The sequence below is a fragment of the Staurois parvus genome, unplaced genomic scaffold, assembly GCF_062004578.1.
Source record: "Staurois parvus isolate SC_StPar_1 unplaced genomic scaffold, SC_StPar_1.0 ptg000181l, whole genome shotgun sequence".
Taxonomy (NCBI): domain Eukaryota; kingdom Metazoa; phylum Chordata; class Amphibia; order Anura; family Ranidae; genus Staurois; species Staurois parvus.
The window spans coordinates 166,669-179,015 of NW_028317977.1; the positions used below are offsets into that span (position 1 = coordinate 166,669).

The following is a 12,347-nucleotide window of genomic DNA, read 5'->3' on the forward strand; positions in this document are numbered from 1 at the left end:
TTTTCACTATTTTTTTTTTACATACTGTCACCAGTGCAGTACAGCGTCATCATATAACTGGCATGGCGGTGAACAGGGACACTGACTGGTGACAGTATGAAAAAAAATATATATATATATACTTTATTTTTTTTTAATTTTTTTATTATATTTAATTTTTTATTACATCTTTTTTATTTTTTTAAGATTTTTTTTCATATTTTACTATGACCAAAATAGTACAAAATGGTACATGGTACCAGCAACGGGAGCCAGTACTCGGATCTGTCATCGGCCGTGTCCGAGGTGCACGGCCGCCAACAGATCGCACTGCTACGCCGCTCTGCACTAGCGCAAACGGCGCATGTGCGGGAGCACGCCAAATGGCGTGCACCCGGAATGGAGGAGCACATCTGAAGCCGCCGGGCGGCTAATGGTTAAGGAAGAACATACCCTTTTGGGTGGAGCTCTGCTTTAAAGAGTGGAAGAGTTATTTTCAATAATGGAGGTGGTTGTTTTGACAGCAGGGATTGTGAGCGAGGAATTAATGCTTGATGTCAGGAAAAACGTACTGGGAGCTAAGAGTTAACACAGGATGGCTGTGATCAGGGCTAGAACACCTATCAAGTTTGTAACATTATGGGTGCTTCATTACAGATTTAGTCTAACTCCTGTTGAAAAAGGACTAACAAGACATAAAAGAAACTCTCCAACAGCAACAGAGAAAGGCCAAAATTTTACTTTAACCCCTTAGTGACCGAGGGTAAAACAAATGTTAATGCCTAAGCACAATTTTGCAACTGTGAAATGTGTTAGTAAAACCATACACATCATTGCAACTACTTTGTGTATCCTGGTGGATTATACCTGCTTTTTAGATTTACAGGACAAATTGGGATTGCTTTTGGTGGTAAATGGTAAAGGATATCTCCTGATTTTTTTTTTTTATTATTATTATTATTATTATTAAAACTGGCCCAAGTAGTAGTTTTTTTTCAAATTTAGCATTATATTTCTTTCAATTACCATAATTTACCACCAAACTACAACTCAAAATAATTTTTCTACTCCTGACGATAGCAGCAATACCACATATGTGTTAGTTGTTAGCCCAGAAGCAAGGGTGCACATTTTGCATTTTTTTTTTTATCTTGCCTAAAACACACTGGCACAGATACAGATTTGTGGGGGGGGTTTCTTATTCTACCCAAAATATGTGACCTTTGACCCTGACTTTTAACCCTTACCTTGACCCCAACACTAACCCTGGAAAACCTTGATCTAGTAATTTTCTTTATCTTTTCTTTTTTATTTTATTTTATTTTTTTTACACATTTTCTATCTTCCACTCCTGCAAGGGAAAGATACAATGCATCTTTCCCTTCATTCAGAAGAAGTAGTAAACACAGGGGTGGGCTCAAAAATGACTGAACACTGTGACAGCCAATCAGAGATTCAGGGGTGTGATTAGGAGTCTCGGGTACCGATCGCTAGTATGAGACCTGGGGCTCTTGAAGGGTGCATATATATGTTTGATAGGTAGGAAGGGGTTAATATCACTTTAAAAAGAAAAATATTTTTGTTTGTGGTTTGTTTTGCTAATAAGCTGATAACAGAACTTACATGCTTGTCTTTTACAATTATTCATCTCTACACTTCCTCCTCATGCAGCCCCTTCATTGTGCTGCCCAACTTCAGGTATGTGGGTATGCCCCTGTGCCTGTCGTGACCTGTGATGTCTCCACTACATGCATGCCACAAGTCTCCTCTCAGGTATAATCACTCTCCATTAGGCAAGGCTTTTTGTAACAAGGCATAAACCAGGAAGAGCCGAGGCAGATCTCTGTGTCATGTGATGTACTCCAAGAAAAAGAATTTAAAGACGCACATAAAAATGATCAGTGGATTGAGCAAGAAAAAAAAAAAAAAGACTAGAGAACCCTAACTACACATGCGAGGTGGATGGGGAAATGCTACCGCTTTGCCACTGTATTCTGAAAGCATGGAGCTGCCAGCGCTGATCAAGCAGCAAAAATCAGAGAAGGCAGTTGTACAGAGGCCGATCAGTAGATCGACTTCTGTACATCCATCCTGCTCATACATGGATTAAAATTCGGCCAATCCAAGCTGAAGTGGCTAAATTTCAATTTATGATAAATTGCAGCAGTTAACTCGAGGTAACATCTTACAGCAGAAAGCACATCCAAAGCTCAAAGAGCCTTGGCCCTCAGCAAAGTCGCTTAAGAAGAAGCCAGCAACCCAATGTCCAAGGGTGAGATTAAATGAAGAAACCACCTTAGCTATAAATGATGGCAGAGGCTACAGAACCACCCTGTCCCAGTACAAGGCTACCATAGCACCTAAGACAATAGCAATAAACAGAAGCCTTGCTAATGGAGAGCAATTATGCCTTGGACTTCCTGTCTTGTTTATTGCCAGTGTCCAAACACCTGAAGGTGGTAACCTTACTACTTTAAGGGCTAGGAAGATGCAATTTTGACATCACAACAGCAAAGTACGGAGAGCCTTACACAGTCCCTACTCAGTCTTTCGAAAAATCGAAAAATAAATATTTAGGCTCGACATATATTTACAGCCCAGCACCATGTTTACTAGGACTTTTTAAATTGTTTGGGCCAAGCTGGCCTGAACAAACTATTTCTTTCACAAAACAGATGTGCCTTCTGGGCACACTGCATAACCACTTGTGGACCAGTGATATACCAGTGCATCGCTGGACTTTGAGTGGTTATATCTGGATGATGGCCTCATTGTTTTTTCAGCCAGCAGTCAACTTTCTTGTAAAAGCAATTCTAGTGACTAATTAGCTGTTGGATGGCTTTTAAAAGAGGCAGAAAAGGACGTTTCTCACACCTGCCAGCTTCTGCGGCTCTACCAAGCTCTCTTATTCCACCAGGAGACCTGACCTTGCAGCTGGCAGTTCCGCTGGAATTGCCCCCATCATCTCTATGGTCTGAGAAACCAGAAGTGACAAGCATTTTGTCACTTCTGGTTTTGACAGTTCTAAACAAACCCTAATGGTTTGAAAAAAAAAAGCATTGGATCATACCAGTCTTGGTATGGTACAAAGCTTTTAAGGGCAGGAGAAATATGGGGTCTAACAGACCCCAGATCTCTCAGTAAAGAGGACTTGTCACTGCCTATTGCTATCACAGGGGATATTTATATTCCCTTTGATAACAATAAAAGTGATTAAAAAAAACCCCACAACATTTAAAGGGACAGTGTAAATTTTAAAAAAAATTTAAAGCACTCCCACCCCCCATGCTAGTGCTCAAAGGTAAACGCACTCTTCAGCCCTACACACAGACATAACCAGCGATCACATCACACATGTGAGGTATCACCGCGAACAACAGATCGAGAGCAATAATTCTAGCACCAGCCCTCCAGTGTAAATCTAAAATGGTGACCTGTAAAGGCTTTTAAATCAATGCCTATGGATTATCTGTCACTGTTGCACGGGTGGGTGCCATTTGGAAGCGTGACATGTTTGCCATCTATTTGCTCACCGTAAAATCACCTTTCATATTTTAACAAAGAATTGAGTATTATATTGTGTTTTTGTGCACTATAATTCATTAAAGTCCCCCCCCCTCAAAAAAAATAGTGTTTGAAAAAAAACGCTGCACAAATACCATGTGATATAAAAAATTGCAACCCCCACCATCATATTCTCTAGGGTCTCTGCTTTAAAAAACCTATAATGTTTTGGGGTTCTAAGTAATTTTATAGCAAAAATAATGATTTTGTCATGCAAACAAAAAGTGTCAAAAAAGCCTTGGTCTTTAAGACTCGCATATCTAGTAGAGTGTGCCGTGACAGGAAAGGGTAGATATGTGATCCTAAATGACCATAAATTTGGAAAACTGTCAACCTAAGTCATCTAGGGATGGTGCAACGAGAAGCCAGTGTTTCATTGCAGGGTCCATCCAGTGAACAAATAAAATCAGTCTTCCTACAGAGGCAGTTGCTGAGAGACTCATGCTCAGAGCCTGAAACACATCCAGACAATGGAAGGGATATGCCTTTGGTAACCTGGAGCCAGAAGCCAGACAGATGGATGGATGGAAGAACAATGTCTTGGTTGTGGTCAAGGTAGAACTAACTTAGGCAAGAAGAAACTCTATGGACCGCAACACCATCTTTCTGTATCTAAAACCAGAGAGGCCTCTTGCAGGATAGGATTGCTAGTTTATATACCTGCATCACAGAGCTGATGGCTCTAAGTACACCACCTTGTTGGTAAGATTACAGAGGGAGGAAAGTCTCTTAAGATCAAATGGTGGCTTCAGAAATGCAGAGAACCAGATTCAAATCCCACAGAGTCATAGGGCGCTACATGGGGGATCACAGTCAAAGTCTCAGTAAAGGAGTGAGAGCCCAACCGTCTCTGAAACAGAACAGAAAGGACAGAAATCTGACCCTCGATAATCTTGAAAAGCAAATGCTGGTCCAGGCCCCGTTGAAGGAAGATGAGAATTTGACCTATAAACTCCTAAGGTAAAAGCCCCTAGACTCATACCAAGTACAGTGTTCCTTCCTAGCCTTTACCAAATAGAAATGATGCAGTCTCTCAAAATCATAGTGTAACCTGCCATACCGTTAGGGCCAGCAGCTGAAAAGGATGGCAAATCCATCTTTGAGACAAAACATCACGATGATGTGGAAGAGCCCAAACAGTGTCTGTTAAGAATCTTACCAGCTCACTGTACTATATTTACCAGAGACCATCATTATGATCCCGTGAAGCAGACCAGGAAGACATTAATCGGGAGAAGCCATGGAGCAGGGTGAACTAATATCAAGCAATAAATCTGTCTAGGTATTAAATTGACTTCTCCTACCATGATCAAATGTTATATATAGATGTTTGAAGTGAAAAAGAAGTATCAGAACTGCTTTAAAGGAAGGCTACTATCAGGCACAAGACTCCTCTGAAAAAAGAAGATTCAGATGACAGGTTAGCCAAAATCTGAAATCAGGGTGTCTGAAGTTTTTCCAGTGGAAGAAAAAGACTCTGGCCCTAAGCAGTGTCCAGGACTAGACCAGATACTCCAAATGAGTCGATTCCAGCAACAATTTCTGAAGGATTAGGATCTATTCTAACATCTAAATTGTCAAAACTACATTAAACAACAGAGATCAAACGGTTTTCTTTAACAGAAGGTCATCTAAGTATCCCACAATAGGGATGCTACGATAGTGAAGTAGGAGTAATAATTAGGGCCAGCATCTTGGTGATCACCTGAGGCAGCAACTAAAGGCTGAAGGTAGAAACCCAACTGGTAGTATACTGTAGGTGTCTGACAGCAAAGCATAGGCCCTGATGCACTGAAAACCCGTATATAAACACACGTTATTGATGTCAGAAAGCCTCCCAGGTGCAGGACAAAAGAAAGTCCTTGTAGATTCATGACTAGGATAAATGAAGATATTCAAAGTTTACAGTTCAAATGCCTGCACTGGATACGGATACAGTGAAAAGGGTAGAAACAAATCAAGAAACTGTGTTGCCATAGGAACTGGGGCAATGACACCTAGGTAAAGACCCAAGAAGGCTCAATGGAAATATGGTTATCTGTGCTCATACATAGGAAAAATGGATATGAGAAAGCAAGGAGGTGTAAGGGAACAACGCTCAAGTTTGTAGCCCTGGGATACCACCTCTTTCACCTAAGGGTTTAAGATACAAATTCCTCAAGTGTTTGCAAAACATGCCCAAACAGTAGATACTAAGGTCACAATGTCCTAGTCTCATGCAGAGGAAGGTTTGTTTGAGCATTCGGCAGTGCCGGAACTTGTGAGCAGACTGGAAGGTCTCAATGTGAGGAGCATTGCAGAGGTGACGCAAAAAAAAGACAATTCTTAACATTAAAGAATTTGCAGGAAGATAGGTGTTCTTACCACCGGTAATGTCCTTGATAAAATATTAGATCCACAGGGATGTTGTCCACAAAGATTAAATGTTCCTTACCTGCAGATTTTAAAGTTTAGCTCTTTACCCAAGGGACCCAAGCATGTGTACAAACATGAAATCCATGCAAGAAATAATACAGGAAGGCTTTAGTGGAGCAACAGCTATGTGCAGAATGCTTACTATAACAAAGGAATCCAAGGTTCAGTAGGGAAGTATTTTCAATATTAAAGCAAAATCAAGAACAGGGAAATAACCTCAAAACAGCCGGAGGAAAGTTAAAAAGTAGGGTTAGAAAGAAATATTTGCACATGTGCATTGCTGGAAATGGCGGCAACATAATTCCCCAGCTCCATTCCCCGCCGGTTGTTTGAGAGCTGCTAACTGCTGATATGAGACCTGCCTGGCAAACTACTGCATACAATATACCGAGAAATGGAGATAGCTGCGCTTATTGGAGGACACTCAAATGTAGCCTTAGACTCAATCATTGATAAAACCAAAAGGTCCCTTAGCCCACTCCTGTCCCTTATCCAAGACAGGAACTAAATAGGCAAGAATGCTTTATTGCTATGATATTGTAAACATCTGGAGAGAATTAAACCCCTTCAAGAAAGATGATACATTTTACTCCCATGTTCCCAAACTCTTAATCTCCATCTCAAAAGCAGAATGCCCACCCCAGAGGAAATATAGATCAAAATGTAGGGTGGCAGAATTAAAAAAGACACACTGAAAAACAAAGTGAAAAGATAATGCAGCAGGCTAGTCCATTTTGCTGAAATTTCATTGCAGCAACTCAAAAATGGTACTCAGTAGTTTGTATGGCACCCACATGCTTGTATGCATGCCTGACAACGTCAGGACATGCACCTAATGAGACGACGGATAGTGTCCTGGGGTATTTCCTCCCAGATCTGGACCAGGGCATCACTGAGCTCCTGGACTGTCTGAGGTGCAACCTGGCGGCGTCAGTTGGACCGAAAAATGATATCCCAGAGGTGTTCTATTGGATGTAGGTCAGGCGAGCGTGGGGGCCAATTCCTTCAACCTCCAAAAATTGCCTGCATACTCTCGCCACATGAGGCCGGGCATTGTTGTGCACCAGGAGGAACCAGGACCCACTGCACCAGCGTAGACAATGGGTCCAAGGATTTCATCCCAATACCTAATAGCAGTCAGGGTGTCATTGTTCAGCCTGTAGAGGTCTGTGCATCCCTCCATGGATATGCCTCCCCAGACCATCACTGACCCACCACCAAAATGGTCATGCTGAACAATGTTTCAGGTAGCATAACGTTCTCCATGGCTTCTCCAGATCTTTCACATCTGTCACATGTGCTCAGGGTGAACCTGCTCTCATCTATGAAAAGCACTGGGTGTCAGTGGTGGACCTGCCAATTCTGGTATTTAATGGCAAGGCCAATCAATCTCTATGGTGCCTGACAGTGAGAACAGGGCCCACTAGAGGATGTCAGGCCCTAAGGCAACCCTCATGAAGTCTGTTTCTGATTGTTTGGTCAGAGACATTCACACCAGTGGCCTGCTGGAGGTCATTTTGTAGGGCTTTGGCAGTGCTCATCCTGCTCCTCCTTGCACAAAGAAGCAGATACTGGTCCTGCTGATGGGTTACGGACATTCTACAGCCCTGTTCAGCTCTCCTAGAGTAACTGCCTGTCTCCTGGAATCTCCTCCATGCTCGAGACTGGCAATGGCATATATTGATGTGCCATCCTGGAGGAGTTGGACTGCCTGTGCAACCTCTATAGGGTCCAGGTATCGCCCCATGCTACCAGTAGTGACAACGACCCTAGCCAAATGCAAAACTAGTAAAAAACAGTAAGAAAAGAATAGGGGAAAAAATGTCAGTGGCCTCCAGCTGTAAAACCATTCCTGTTTTGGAGGTTGTTTCATTGTTGCCCCTCTAGTGTACCTGTTGTTAATTTCATTTCATGAACACCAAGTACCTGAAGCTGATTAACAACCCCCTCTGCTACTTAACTGACTAGATCAATATCCTAGGAGTTTAATTGACTTGATGTTATACTCTGATTAAAAAGTGTTCTTTTACTTTTTAAACTAGTGAAAGTCAGAAAAGATGAATAGGGGAAAAAATGTTCGTGACCTATAAAAACATTAATGTTTTGGGTGTTGTCTCATTGTTGCCCATCTAGTGTACCTGTTAATTTCATTAAGACCAAAGCAGCTGAAACTGATTAACCCTCTCTGCTATCTAAATGGCCAGATCAATATCCCAGGAGTGTAAATGACTTGATGCTATACTCTGATTAAAAAGGTGTTCCTTCAATTTTTTTCAGCAGTGCATATAAAGCCTGACTTGCTTTACACTACCTGCTCATTCAGCAGCACATAAGGACATTCTGGAAAGTGAAATCATGGAGGCTGAAATTTTGCAGGCCATTAAACAAACGAATGCCTCTAAAAATCTAGGCCCCGATGGCTTTTTGGCCTCTAATTGCAGAAAATGACAGCAATGCAGCAAATTATCAACAAATCTCGTTGACTGATCAATTGCAATTTGAAATTGCTAACAAAGATCTATGGCAATAGACTGAACAGATGCCTAGCACATTACATTACACACGTGGGTCAGGTCGGATTTGTCCCTGGGCATCATGCACCGCACCAAATTAGGAGAGAAATCAATCTCATCACACTCTGTTCCAACTGGGATGGAAGGGGGCAGACGGGGGATGTTATTGTCTTTGGAACTTCATAAGACCTATGAAGTTCCACGGGACTACATTCTCCTTTATAACTCCTTGGAAAGGTACTTGCGGACATGGTCCCCGTATTCTCTCTCGATTGAGCAGAATCGCTGCCATTAAAATGACCACACTTCCAAAAGTTTAATATTTTCATTTTCTTCCCATTCCAGTTCCCCCCCCCCCCCCCCCCCGCCCATCTCAAAAGATTTCAATCTCCGATCTTTAAATTTATCTGAGGCTTGAATGGCTGTAGAGTTACGCATAAAACCCTGTATGCTACAAAATATTCAGGAGCTCTGGGAGGTTCCACAACTTCAGGGATATCACAAGACAGCTCAGCTAACCCTGTTAACACAAATTTTTCCCACTTGTTATAGACCCGATTGGGTCAAGCTGGAACCCCAAGTGGGTTCCCCTCTCCACATAGATCTACTTCTGTGACCCCTGGGCATCTCCCCTCACTGCTTCTCATGGTGGACCATCAAGGGACTACACAAAATAAAAGCGGATTCCCACATGTGCGGTACGGATTGAAGCTCAGGTTTCACCGCTAATTGATAAAGTATTTGTTTACATGTTCACGGCAGGTTTAGGACAGGATTAGCTTAGGATCTTATCTTGTTCACACATATGCGGTTTAGAAACGGTTCCCATAGAAGTCAATAGCTTGTAATCCACACCTGGACTGAACTGCACTGCTCAGAAATCGGACATGACTCTTTTTAAAAACGCACTGAATCCGCACAGCCAGTGCACCAGACATATGTGAACAGGCACCAAAGGAAGCAATGTTTTTTTACATATGCAAAATGGATGCAGTTCAAACCGCATCCAATCTGCACATATGTGAAAGGGGAACCAAAACATTTCCTTGACCAGAGGGATAAAACGGATACAGAATATTTTCTCCAAACTCTTGGGATGCCCTCAAGGGAAATGTTCTGCCCTCACCAAATACTTCAGATTTGAATTCTCTTAAGCAAACCACGGACGAAGTTTCTTTGAGGACACTCTTTGAGGATAGGTGTATACGGGACACTGGCTCAAAAGGGGGCATATCAACAATGTACCTTCTTCTGTCTGACCCTTGACAGAACTACCCCACCAGTTAGCTTGGAATCGGGACCTGGGAACAGACATAGATGTTGAGGACTTACAGTGGGGATCGAAAGTCTGGGCACCCCAGCTAAACATTTGTATTAATGTGCATAAAGAAGCCAAGGAAAGATGGAAAAATCTCCAAAAGGCATCAAATTACAGATTAGACATTCTTATAATATGTCAACAAAAGTTAGATTTTATTTCCATCATTTACACTTTCAAAATAACAGAAAACAAAAAAATGGCGTCTGCAAAAGTTTGGGCACCCTGCAGAATTTATAGCATGCACTGCCCCCTTGGCTAAGCTGAGACCTGCCAGTGTCATGGATTGTTCTCAATCATCGTCTCGGAAGACCAGGTGATGTCAATCTCAAAGGTTTTAAATGCCCAGACTCATCTGACCTTATCCCAACAATCAGCACCATGGGTTCTTCTAAGCAGTTGTCTAGAAAACTGAAACTGAAAATAGTTGACGCTCACAAAGCTGGAGAAGGCTATAAGAAGATAGCAAAGCGTTTTCAGATGTCAATGTCCTCTGTTCGGAATGTAATTAAGAAATGGCAGTCATCAGGAACAGTGGAAATTAAAGCAAGATCTGGAAGACCAAGAAAAATAACAGACAGAACAGCCCGCAGGATTGTGAGAAAAACAATTCAAAACCCACGTTTGACTGCACGATCCCTCCAGAAAGATCTAGCAGACACTGGAGTTGTGGTACACTATTCCACTATAAAGAGATACTTGTACAAATATGGTCTTCATGGAAGAGTCATCAGAAGAAAACCTCTTCTACGTCCTCACCACAAAAATCATCGTTTGAACTTTGCAAATGAACATATAGACAAGCCTGATGCATTTTGGAAACAAGTTCTGTGGATGGATGAGGTTAAAATTTAACTTTTTGGCCGGAATGAGCAAAGGTACGTTTGGAGAAGAAGGGGCACAGAATTTAATGAAAAGAACCTCTGTCCAACTGTTAAGCATGGGGTTGGATCAATCATGCTTTGGGGTTGTGTTGCAGCCAGTGGCACAGGGAACATCTCACGAGTAGAAAGAAAAAGGGATTCAGTAAAATTTCAGCAAATTTTGGATGGTAACTTGATGCCATCTGTGAAAAAGCTGAAGTTAAAGAGAGGATGGCTTCTACAAATGGATAATGATCCTAAACACACCTCGAAATCCACGGGGGATTACATCAAGAGGCGTAAACTGAAGGTTTTGCCATGGCCTTCACAATCTCCTGACCTCAACATAATTGAAAATCTATGGATAGATTATTAAAAGAGCAGTGCGTGACAGACAGCCCAGAAATCTCAAAGAACTGGAAGACATTTGAAGGAAGAATGGGCAAAGATACCTCAAACAAGAATTGAAAGACTCTTGGCTGGCTACAAAAAGCGTTTACAAGCTGTGATACTTGCCAAAGGGGGCAGTACAAGATATTAACTCTGCAGGGTGCCCAAACTTTTGCAGATGCCATTTTTTTTGTTTTCTGTTATTTTGAAAGTGTAAATGATGGAAATAAAATCTAACTTTTGTTGACATATTATAAGAATGTCTAATCTGTAATTTGATGCCTTTTGGAGATTTTTCCATCTTTCCTTGGCTTCTTTATGCACATTAATACAAATTTTTAGCTGGGGTGCCCAAACTTTCAATACAAACTGTATCTAGATGGTCTTCTGTGGTGCACAAAAGTATTCTCAACCCCTTGCTGGTTGAGGCAAAGTTCTATCTCGATGGTACTTGGTGCCTGCAAGACTCGGTAAGATTTTCCCTGAGGCATCCCTGAGGGAACCATGTACCATATTTGGCGGACCTGCTCAAAAATAAAGTGCTTCTGAACTACAGAGCTTACCCTCATCTACTCTGTGACCTCTTTAACATTACTAAATATGCCAAAATTGCTCTTTTTAATGATTTGGTGGATGATATCTCTAGACACTCAATCTCTTATCTTTTAACATTTTACTCGCTGCGAAAATATCAAATGCAAAAGCCTGGAATAATCTTTTGGTGAACATTGCCACTAAACATAAGCTAAACAAAAGCTATCCTGAATAATGTTAATGAAAAGATAGCTAGTATTCTATGTTATAGGCATGACAGATTTGAAAAAAATCTGGAACCCCTGGATTGGATATGTACAATCACCTATTTGACCTGGAGGCCAACATGGGGAGTTGGGTGTCGGATTGAATGGAGCAACTTTTCCCTCTCTTACTTGTTTCTCTCCTCTACCACAATTTTATATCTAGACCCTTCTTTCCGTTCCCCCTTCTTTTGTACTAAGTTTAACATGCTTAACTGTTTTGTTATGATGGACACTTTCATATTTTACTTATTGTTTTAGACCAGTGGTCTCCAAACTGCAGCCCGGGGTCCGGATATGGCCCTTTCAATGCCTTTATCCGGCCCTTGGGATACTATTCCTCCCACTGACACCAACAATGGGGCATAATTCCTGTCACTGATACCAACAATAGGGCACTATTCCTACCACTGACACAAACAATGAAGCACTCTTCTTCCCACTGACACCAATAATGGGGTATTATTCCTCCCCCTGATACCAACAATGGGGCAATATTCCTCTCATG

The 12,347-nt window shown here is 41.7% G+C and overlaps 1 protein-coding gene across 1 annotated transcript in view; it reads right to left on the bottom strand.

Moving 5' to 3' along the window:
* The window catches only part of STAG2 (STAG2 cohesin complex component), a 163,688-nt gene that overhangs the window by 61,055 nt on the left and 90,286 nt on the right, over positions 1-12,347 (bottom strand). The window lies entirely within an intron of this gene.